Source organism: Dermacentor silvarum, chromosome 2, assembly GCF_013339745.2.
Source record: "Dermacentor silvarum isolate Dsil-2018 chromosome 2, BIME_Dsil_1.4, whole genome shotgun sequence".
Taxonomy (NCBI): domain Eukaryota; kingdom Metazoa; phylum Arthropoda; class Arachnida; order Ixodida; family Ixodidae; genus Dermacentor; species Dermacentor silvarum.
In genome coordinates, this window is record NC_051155.1 from 124,166,634 (window position 1) to 124,178,997 (window position 12,364).

Here is a 12,364-nt window from a genome sequence, read left to right on the forward strand (position 1 = left end):
ACGGCACGCTCCACCAAAATGTTACGCGAACGAAGGATCAAGTATTGGAGACTATTTACAAGTATATTTACAAAAGATAGCTGCAGCGCTGTCAGATCAGCCGATAGCTCTAGATGATGATAATGATGATGATGATATCAGCACATGGCTCGTACCCACTCCGGGGGATTGGCCAAGAATTGGGCACCTGAACTTTTATATACGGTTTTTGAAACTACTGTTACAGTGCAATTTAGTAATCAGAACACACAGATTAATTTTCCTAAACTGCACTATTTATAATATAAATGTCATGCCATATCTCTAATTGTAAAAGTATGGATTTAAAATTTTATTCGTTTTGTTGATTGAATGAAACCACAAACGGCATCAAACACGTCCCTGTGGCTAAAGCCCAATACCGAGGCACTGAAAGAGAGTACTATTTCCGATGTTAAATTTACCCCTAATTTAGCAAGCGGAATTTCAAGAAGTCTTTTTCTTTGTAATTTATACCGACGACATATTAAAAAATAGTGTTCTACGGTTTCTATTTCTAGACAGAATGGACACAGCGGCGATATCGCCAGACCTGCCCTGTGTAAATATAGGTTTAATGGTGGGACACGGCAGCGTAATTTTGTGATTACTACTTCCGATTGTCTTGATGGACACCAATGTATTTTCCACGGAAAGTTTAGGTGCTGAAATTCCGTCCATGATGTTATTGTTTCAATTATATCTCTACGAATTGAAAAATTCCGATATCTGATTGCGGTTATTTGTGCCACCACTGGAAGGACCGATATTATTGGTCCATTCAGGGATGCGCGCGCTAATGAATCGGCCATTTCATTTAAATGTAATCCGCAGTGTCCTGGTACCCATAATAATTTGACAAGATTCAGCGGGGGGGGGGGGGGGGGGAATAATGTTAGAAACGTCTTTAGAGCTGGTGAATTAGTTGAAGCTGTAAGCGCAGTACAGACAGAAATGGAATCTGTTATAATAACCACGCTGGATTCATTTAAAGGGAGTTTACGCAGTGCTAGAATCATTGCTAAGAGCTCAGCTTCAACTACAGGAGTAAAATCTGGCAGTCTCAAGGAGAATGACCAGCCAAGCGAAAGCGAGAAAATGCCTACGCCCGCTATATCGTCGTTCACAGAAGCGTCAGTGGCTATTATGTTAATTGTGTGTACGTGTGCAAGGTAATCTTGCAATATATTATTTAATAACCTGACTGAATGAAACTTAGGGTTTTGTGGGAAAATTTCATCGAATTCAATCTTTAAATTCTGATTTGAGTCATACGATGGAATAACGTCTCGAATTTTTACATTTAAACTGTCTAATTGTTTTTGTACGAGCCCAGAGCAGTTCGTCTTCTTCGTCTAGGCGCCCGCGCGCATCGTCCAGAAGAAACACGCAATATGCATGTAGCAATATTAATAAGGCAATCTTTTTGTGTCACATAGAAAATTATAAATGGCTCGGCAAACATTCCCGTAGCTATATCCTAACACCGTGGCTTCAAGTGAGAATACAACTGAACTGCTTAACGGCAGTCCTAGATTACGAAGTGGGATTTCCAAACATCGTTGTCGATGATTAGAGAACCGCCGACACGATAATAAAAAGTGATCGATAGATTCTGGTTCATTGCAGAGGTAGCATAATGGGGATGCCGCCAGACCACATGTGTGCAAGTAAAAATTTAGTTGTGGAATACGGCAACGCAGTCTTGTAAATGTTACTTCGAATTGCCGGTTAGGACACCACTGTCGGTTCCAAGAATAATTTATATGTATAAAGTCTGTAGATTTTACTAATGCGAGGCTTTTCTGGTCTTCGGCCAAAGAAAACTGTCTATATCTGTCTGCAGTGATATACGCAGTTGCCGGCAGCACAGATATCGCCGGACCCTTTAAAGAAGCTCGCGCTAAAGAATCAGCTATTTCCTTAAGTTGGACGTCTCGGTGGCCTGGTACCAATACTAAATGAACTAACTTTAGGTGGGGTGGAGCTAAGGTATAAAACGTGTTCAAAGCTGTCAAATTTGTAGATGCGTTAAGCGCGCAGCATACAGAAAGCGAATCTGTGACGATAACTACTTTTGTAACATGTAGCGGTCACTTTCGTAATGCAAGAACTATTTCCATAAGTTCGGTCTGAAAAACTGATGTGTAATCTGGCAGGCGAAGTGAAAAAGACCAATCGAGGGATGGTGAGTAAATTCCCACGCCTGCCTTCCCGTCGGCTCATAGGCATCTTTAAGCGCACGGAACTCCTTTCTTCTTTCTGGGGTTTTACGTGCGAAAACCAGTTCTGATTATGAGGCACGCCGTAGTGGAGGGCTCGGGATTAATTTTGACCACCTGGGGTTCTTTAACTACAACGCAAAGCACACGGGCGTTTCTGCATTTCGCCTCCATCGAAATGCGGCTGCCGCGGCCGGGATTCGATCCCGCGGCCTCGTGCTCAGCAGCGCAAACGCACGGAACTCATACTCAAATAACGCATGATGTTCAATTATTTTAGTATAAAAGTTGCAACACTTAGGCCGTATACGAACGTTGGCGAAAGTGTGGGGGTTAAACCAATGACAGCCTAAGCGTTTAACAACGAGAATTGGCCTGCTACAGCCACTGAGATTTGAACTCACGCCCATGCGGCAATACGAACTCGGAAGCCTGGCGTGCTAACCACAGTGTGACATTTGCCTTGGTAATGTGCGCAAGGTATTGCGTTTCAATAAGGCCCCTAGAGCCGTGACATATGTGCATGTGTTTCAGCGACTGCGACAGCAGTAGTGTAGCATACGAGGACAACGCAGAGAAGTTGTTCTTGAAAAGATGGCGCCAGTGCGCTATACGAGAGTCTGCTGAAGGCAGCAATTGAGTTCTGCGCAGAGGAATCGCTGAAGTCTGCTGATTTTGTCACAGAAGCGATTTACGGCTAGGTCTCCCGCAGACATCTGACGAAGGTATATGAAAGAAAAATTATGTCATGTCATGGCCCAACCTGGCGGCGCCCACCCTACCCGCTTCACGCCAGACGGGTGGTGATTTCTGCGTGAAGGAAGAAAGAAGATTGGCTAGGAGAGAGCATTGCGTCACACAGCCAGCGTTGCCAAGCCAACTCTCCGTGAAGCCATTTCTCTTTGCTTTTTCTCTCGAAAAGTCATTCCAACAAGTGGTATCTGAAACTCAGCGTGTTTTTATAAATTTTTTACGGTGCTACAACAACTTGCTTACACTTCGACACTACTGAAACGCAAACAATATACGCAAAGGCTAACATAGACTTGTAGAAATACCGGACTTGTGGTAACGACATACCAGCAAACTAAGGAATGTTAACGCTTCCCAGACCACCTCAACGTCTTGTATATATTTGCTTGGTGCAGACAGAATGATTGTGAATAACCTAAATATGCGTGCTACCGGGAAATGTGGACAAGCTCTTTTGCCACCGCGAATGCTTAATTTATTTCAAATCGATATACCCACGGAGGCTTGGCAGTAAAAACAAAACTGTAATCGTAAAATATAGCTATCTCGCTCCTGTTCTGGGCGTTGTTACAGAAAGTAGACGGCACTAATTAAAATGTAAAAAAATACTTGAATAAAGGACTTTGAATAATTGGAATAAATTTCTTTAATATACGCCCTGCACCGTTACTTCATTTACGAATTAATTTTCACTAATTGTTATTTATTATAGCTCTAACAACGCAATTAAGGACTACATAGAAGCTCAGCCAAATTTCAGTTCTTGCAGAATTTATTTATTTCCTTATCGTCCCCTCCTCAACCGGGCCAGATTGGTCGCCAATCCGGCCCTCTGGCCGAAACGTTTGGGGACCCCTGGTCTAAACCGCTGTCTTTCGCGAGTGCCCATGTGTGTCCATGATTGGCGGGTTAGTGCTGGCTTCCGTTGAGCCACCTACAGTAGAGCATGGACATGCAGATAGGTTTTGCGTCTTCGTTCTTTGCCGTCACTGTTGAGAGTCGGCGTTTCTGTTCTCCTACTCGTTCTACGTCTGTCTGAATTAATACACGCCTGTCTTCCTACCCTGAGAATATACCCAACATAATACTATGCACCTCGGCGCTGGCCCAGTGAGTGTATTCCGAGCACAATACCGTACACAATACGGCTCCGCGCTGGCACGAACAACGCACACGACATGTCTGCCTCCTATTGTGGGTATAGCTGCCGATAGGTGCCCCTCAACCCGATAAAGACTAGTATTATCCGCATTGTTTCGCGGCAGCAGTGGTGCAATGAAAGTCGTGGAGAAACTGTGGCCATTGGGGGCCATTTCAGCAAATAATGTCACACCAGTGCACCTAATGGGGCTACAAATGCTACTCATACTGTCATCCGAGGCAGGCAAGTGCTTTATCTGGCTAGAAATGGTTTTAGGCGCAAAATAAGACACGGATTAAGAATAGACATGGTCAGGCGCACACTCGCAACTACTTTTTATTTTTCCGGATGCTTCGCTTCTTATACCCTCAGCCATGCGGACAAGAACATAAACCAAAGAGTTTACATGAGAATGATACCCAACTTGATCACATCCTATCAGCAAGGAAACTAAACTCATTCTCGTAAAGATACATCGATGGAACGCTGATACACTAGTCGCTAAATTTTCGTATATACATAGCCTCTGCTAGTTCCCTTGGGTTCCCAGTGGGTCCCCGAGGGTATATGAAGCGAAGCATCAGAAAAAAATAAAAATCAGTTGCGAGTGCGCGCCTGTCCCTGTCTATTCTTTGTCCGTGTCTCATGTTGCGCCTAAAACCATTTCTAGCCATGTACCAACTAGCCCGACAGCAAACGTCACTAAGCTTTACCTGGTTTCAAGGTTGTGCATGCTATAGGTTTAGTGTGCTGTCATACAAGTAAACAACCTGGCGTAGATCCTCCCAGACAATAAATGTGGTAAAGGTCATGCGTATGAACCCCACAAACACTATCGTGATGATGTGGATAGTGGCGTGGGGCCGTGACGGGACGAAGTGTGTGAAAGACCAGCTTGGAGCGATGGCGATTGTGTGGCAACAACCAGAGAAGAATTAGTGATGTTGATTATGGCAGAAGACCACGTGCCACGAACAAGGAAGCAGAGTGCGGGCGCACCGAGCGGGAGAGCGAGCGTAAAATCTGCCCGACTCTTGGCCGATCCCCGAGAGTAGGTATGCGCCAAAGATGATAAGGTCATCATCATCATCATCATCGAGAGCGAGCGGAAGTCTCGAACGGCAGCCCGCAGAACGGCGGTTCAAGGCTCGGGTACTGGCGACCGGTATCCTGCAGCCGTGCTGACCTGGTCTTAGATCCCGCTCGTGGCTGCAGCTCTCCCGCACACCAGCGGCCTGCTGTCATAGCAGCCTGGTGCAGTGCTTAGTGCTGGAAACCGGGGAACCTGAGCTACCTGTCTACCTGCCGAGGCCGATGTTCTAGCGGCCGAGGCGTTGCAGGCCAGGCGTTACTGGCCAGGTACAGCAGTGGCCTGGTGCTCAACCGCCCTGCTGTCTTCCCTACTTCCATGTCGCGACAAGGTGTGGCGTGGTGGTGACGGCGTAGGACGTGACCATCGCAAGCAACATACCAGCTGAGCTGAAGTGTCGGTCTAGACAGCGACACATCCGCAACGGCAACCGTCACCGGCACCACAACGACGACGCACACCGGCGAGTCGTGCGCTGCATGAGTGCTAGGCACATCGCTATCGACGGACAGACGTCTTCAGAACTCATATTATAGTCAGTGTGCATGTAAAGCGTTCTGCAATGTGTTAACGTGTCTGTATATAGTCTGTGTTGCATGTAAAAAGCTCCCGTCTGCCGTGTCATTATTAAAAGAATCCTGGGCCTAAAGAAAACAGCAAGTTTTCCATCACAGCTATTATTGCGATAGCAATTATATGGACACTCCAGTCGCATTTTACAGCGTAAGCTGTTATGGGCTTATTCCAATAGCCGTTTCTGTTTGTGATGGTGTCCGCCGCCGGAGCTGGTGACCGTAACCGCTATCGCCGGTAATGCGAAAAAAAGTACCCGGTCCCCGCCGGGATCGAACCCAGGCCCGCTGCGCGGGAGTCGGATACTTTACCACTGGGCCACAGCGGAAAAATGCCCTATAAACGCGCCCAAGGCAAGCGCGTAGGCACACACGACCCGCGCCTCCACCAGTATGGTGGCGCCATCTAGGTAAGGCGCCTGCAAACGCAGCGTACACAGACGACGAGATGTGATTCAGACGAGGCGCGCAATCAACGCGATCCCAAGCTGCACGAACCTCCGCCAGTATGATGGCGTCATCTACTTAAGGTGTCTGCAAACGCAGCGTGCCCGACATGTAAGTTGCATATAGCAAGTGCATGCTACATGTAACTGGACCTGGTTCACTCAAGCAGGCTAGGTGACTACTTGCCACGAGCTCGTTTTGAAGATTCCAATAAATAATCATGATCATCATCATGAACAACACCAACAACGTACCCTACCACGGGACAAGAGATGTGAGATTTGCGCCACGTATTCTCGATACCTCTTCGGTACACTCCTTGCAAGGTACGAATCACTCTTGAAGAAGCGAATCATAGAGCTACGTGCGCGGCTACAACCAGGCTTGATCGGGCTCAGCATACTGCTGTGCAGAGAGCATTAAAAGCCGCAGCTCGCCGTCGACGCTGGGCGGACAGTTCAGATGGTTCTCGTCAAAACGAGGCGAAGAGACTTTGCCGCGAAGACTCTGTTGTACGTGGTGCCGAAATTGTAGCTACTCTTGAGCCGCTCCACCAGCCTACGCTGCGACTGTGCTGCGTGTGCCGCGCAGGCCTGTGACATTTTTGGCGCCGCCGTCACCGTGAGGTTCCGTATAAAGTCCACGGTCGATAAAATCGTCGCCGCGCGCCGTATGCTCTATGTGCGAGTGCAGTGAAAGCGTGCGAGGGTGAGCCGGCGATCGCGGCTCTATCGCACGCACGCAATCAATACCAGGAATCTGGGACATCGCCGAACAGCGCCTCTAGCGGCCGCCTCTGAAAACATGCGCATTTTCTATGGGAGGGCGTCGTTTTCCCCAAATAACTAATCTTAGAAGCCATATTTCAAAATATTACCGTGGAAATAGGCTCTAGGAGCTTAGCCCGACATCTCATGCAAGCGGTACCATCACTTACGACAGAAAACCCGTTCCAAATTGCGGGCGAAGTTCGAAGTATGGGAGTCTATGGAAAAGGCGAAATTTTGGAGGCTTTTTTGACCAGTAAAAAGCAATTTGCGATGAGCCTATTGCATCGATCGACGTATTATTGGGGATTTATCTACTTCAATGACTCGGCTTTCAGCTAGTTGCAGCAGCAACTCTTGAAATGGCAAAAAAGTCGTTCCAAAATCGCAGTTTTCATAACAAGGTCGCAGAATTTATTGTGGTACGTATATAAACCTAGTTTTTGCCTCCGGCAGCACTCAAACCGATAGCCGAGCGTTCTGCGCGACCACCGATTAGGATCGCTGATACCACGATTGGCAGTTTGCAGGTTCGAAGCCAGCGGCGCCGCTATATTTTTTTTTATCACTTTGTCGCTGCTTAGTTTGGCGGTTTCCCGCCAGATGGCATATTCCGAAACGCAGGTCATTTAGTTGCGGTTCTTGTTTCGTTTCATTCTACTGTACCAACGTCTTCCTAAAAAAAAATGTCTGGCTGCTTTCGTGAACATGCGAACGTGCTTCCAAACTTCTTTTGCACTTTAGGTGTAATGTATTTTAGACAATAAACCCAACTTTGTGTTTTCAAAGTTGATTTCTTTCTTAAGGCAAACATTTAAGAAGACATTACTAAGAAATATTTTTGCCTATTCAGCTATGTCATGGAAAGGCGTGTTTGTGCGACTTTTGTTCAGCCTGAAACGTACCACAAAAATAAATAGCTTCCCGTGTGTGCAATTAAAAGACGCAGAAGTAGAAAACTTGGCTGCAGCCCCAGACGTAGTATTCTTACAAAAGAATACAGAAGCTATTTGACGGAGTATATTTGCATTATATCAAAGCATAATTTTTGCGTACCGGATCTTCGGTGCAAATGAAGGCTGTCCGAATTATTTCACAAGTTTTTTTGCTTAGTACAAACCAATACCTCGAAACATAAACATTCTATCCTCAATATGCAGCGCACGTGTCTTATCATTTGAACCATTCCCATATACCTTCACGAAATTCCCGAAATACTAATGGTCTTCATACCCTTTTACCACGACGTACGCAGAGGAGTATTGGAAATAATGCGAAAAGACACCGGGGCGTGTTAATGTAGTTTGTCGTGTAAAAATAGAGAACCATTCCAATCACAGACCACACCCTTTTTGAGTTATGCCCACAAAGCGTTGCAAGAAGACATTTTTTTCGGCTAGAATCACCAAAGTTGCTATGGCATTCTGCTGTTCTGTTCTTAACTAACTCTATTGCTGAATCAGATCGCAGCACCATGATATAATTACTGGTACAATTCTTCAGTAATTCTGTAAGAATTTTCTCCTACGCTAAATTTAACGTGTTTGGACAATTGAAGAAACGTGAGAAAGGACCGTGAGGTTTGCAGAAATGTTCCATTATTAGAATCGTTTATCACCCATATCGGTACGGTGGTATTGTCATGATCACTCCAGCTTCCACGGACACCATTTATCACTTTATTGCCTGTAAAAAAAATACAAAAGTGTCGTTCCTTGTGCGTGAGTAGCACAATCGCAGCTGATCCTTTCATATGGGCCCACTAAGCTACACCTTCCCTTTTCTGCCATGGTGCCACTAGAGATGTCAATTTCACCCTTGAATTTCTCCCTTTCAGTTTGCTAGAAAGTATAGGGACGTACACAAGAAGAACAGGCGAAGTTTTGAAGTAGTCCTGAGATTTTAGTAAAATTTCACAAGCAATGTTATTATCCTTTATTTGTTTACATATTTATTACACCTGATTGGTGATAATAATAACGTGCTACATAAAAGTTCAGTTCTACTTAATAAGTCATGTCTGAGTCTGCTGTCCTGAAAATTAACCAGGTGTAAGCACTGCATGACGTTGGCTGGAAGGCCATTCATTAAAAAAAATTGTGTGCAGAATAAAGAAAATGCAGGTGTTCAATCGCACAGTCGCCGCCAAAAGTTTACGCGGCCGAGGTTCTGCGAATAAGTTCATCTTCAACGCAGCTACCCCGCAGCCAGTAAAACTATGCAAAACTTTTGTTTTGTTTACTCTAGACCAGTATACGCTGTAAATCCGAATACTACGATGCGTGACTAAGGCGTAGAAATATAAATATATTTTCACCTTCCGGGGTACGAAAGCTTCTGACGCTGACTATACGTTCTGAAGGCGAGGTTGCTTTTTAGCTTATTCGTGATGACAAGCGCCGAGCTCTTGGTGATGGGATATTGGAGCGTAGAATTGTAGAACTTGTGCAAGCTCAGGCGACTTCACGACGCAAACCTAGCGATAGAAGCTCAGAAGGAGGAATAAACATTTATTGTAGAGCCAGCACTTTATGATGGCCGGGCCTAAGCCTCCCATGAGGGGACGTCGAGGGCTTGCCTCGCCGCTGCCTCACGGGCATGCTGGGTCACCCAGGTTTGGTCGTCGAGGGCGGAGCTCCGCAGATCCTCACGCAACCTCGACGAGGGGGTCGTGGTGTTAATTTGTGTGTACAGTGCTGGGCACTCCCACAGCACATGCGGAAGCATAGCCGGGTGAGTGCCACAGCACCGGCAGTTGGGTGTACGGTAGACTTCAGGGAATGTAAGGTGAAGGCGGGCGAGTGAAGGGTACGTATTTGTTTGTAGCAGACGCAGGGTGGTAGCCTGCGCCCAGCTGAATTTGGGGTGAGGTGGGGGGAAAGATCGGCACAGCATGCGTTTAGTTTATTAACACTGATGATAGATGAATAGTCAGAGTAAATGAATGTTATTGTCTAATTCTGGACAGACTCGAGTGTAATGCATACGTTCTAGATCACTGTAGGTTCCATACTAATTCCATACTACGCATTCCTATTCCAATTTTTGCCTGTCTTAAGCCTACCGAGTCTTAAGTAATCAAAATAGGTAGGAAATTGCTTCTTGGGATGTAGCCGAGGCCATGGTAGATGTGATTAGTAATGTGCTATATGTGAGTAGGCTGACTGGGATTATTACATGAAGTGCGCCAACGTACCTACGTAAAGCCATGGTGGAAATTACGGAGCCCTTTATTGTAAATATATTGAAGTCATCTGAGAGTGTCTCTGGTAAAAAGTTATAAGTTTATTAATATGAGGACTGATTAGCCTTCTGTTAAGCTGTTAGGAAAATTACCATGTACGAAGTGCTATTGTGGTTAAAATTACAACGTTATCAGCGCTTCCAAAAAAAAGTGACTGTACAAGTCCATTTTTCTCGGGCGTTCATGTCACCTAGGTACCACCGCCTGACCCAAGACCTTTATGTTTTAAAATCTGCCCCGATGACGTAAGTTACGTTGCGGAAAAAAATAAATACCCTTTCTAAAGAATGAACCACAACAGCTTCCCGACAAAGCGCAGTACGTTGCCGCAAGTCGTCATTTGTGATAACGATAAGAGTGACAGCCCGTCGTTAAAAATGACTTGTCACTCCCCCGTTTTTCTTTTTTGCTCAAGGATGCAACTAACCCGTACAAGGGTAATCCCTCCCTTCGCATGATGCTTGCGACCTTTCTGGTTCTGGACAAGCGCGTTGTTTGTGTATATTTCAGGTGCTTGGCATCGAAAGGCTTAAACCTTTAAACAGCGAAAGGCTGTCACAGTCGCTTCGGTAGCTGCACGGAAAGCGAGGACAATCAGTCTACTTTCAGCACACGCGCTCTCAACCAAGACATATTTGCGAGAAAGGGGCTCCTATATTACCCATAGCGAGAAATGTATCCACAAATTACACCTCATTATCCCGATGTGTTTATGAGCCGCACTCTGGGCCTGTATTCCGTGTTATGACAAAAAATATAGTTTGTGCAGTGTCAGTAGCCAAAACATAAAACAGGAAATTGAAGTCATCACATCAACTATCATATATCATAAATTGAAATAAATAAAACTGAAACTGTACTTCATAATACTCTCACTGCAAAGTTTTATGCACGTGATTCATTTCAATTTCCTATCTGTTCCAGGGTAGAAATATGCTGTTCAGTTGGTAAACACAGATTATTTTGCAAAATTTGCTAAGAATTTTTGCCTCCAACATATGTTCCTATTGGTCATGCACATTTCTATCTATCAAATATATGGTCGAAACATCACAAAGTCGAATTGTCAATCATTTAAAAGTTAAACTGGCTTCTCCACATAGGGGAAATGTCGTAGGAATTTGAGAATGTAACAATACACAATCATTTGGTTGCATAAACTTCCTGGCTATAGGCATGTAATGAAAAGCTCAAATGTATTACACGGCTTTGTCTTCTCACAGCAATTTCATTCACTGCATTTATAAAGCAATGTACGTTTTTTTTTTTAATTTTAGCGCGTGAGTCCAAAATCACATAGCAACTTATTTACCAAAGCGATATAAGTTTCAAAAGCTTGTTAATTAGGTTGTCATTTGAGCAAATAAACGAGAGACTTTCATGCACAGACAAAATAAGCGGCTAAGAGGAACAACTGACTAGTTATTTCAGAAGAATAACTGAGTTTAGCTACGTAGTGTTAAACTATGTAGCTTTAAATAATGCGCATATTTTATACATCGCCGGATAGGGGTCATTGGAGATCGCTGGGCGAGGCCTTCGTCCTGCCATGGACATACATATAGTCTGATGATGATGATGAAACATTGCCGGAGGTGACCACCTCTCATCCAAGAAATATTTTTTACAGTTTAATAATTTATTTATTTGCGCCGTCAGCACTCGAAGGCATTACGGAAGGAAGTGGGTTAAGCAGGCTAAATAAATAATGCAATGATTAAAAAGTAAGTTTCTAATCATATAATTTTAGCTGGTGGTACGTGGAAAAAAGTTCAGTGCGCACGACGAAGGCAGCTTTACAATTATACCATATTACCTGACCTTACAAAGAATTTAAAAGGAACATAGTAAGTAATTAACAAATTCAGATTACACAACGTACGGTAGTTGATGTTGCATGAAACTTGCGTTTATTTGTACTCTTTATGATTTATTTGGGGAGGCGATACCATTCAAGGGCTGTGTGAGGCCAGAAAGAGCTGAAGGAAGTTAATGTGACTAAATCTGATACGTATTTTGTACAGCTGATCAATACGATGCCATATATATGGTGACGGAGGTAGAGTCGTACGCGGATATATCAAGCCAACTTATAACGAATTATTCTGTA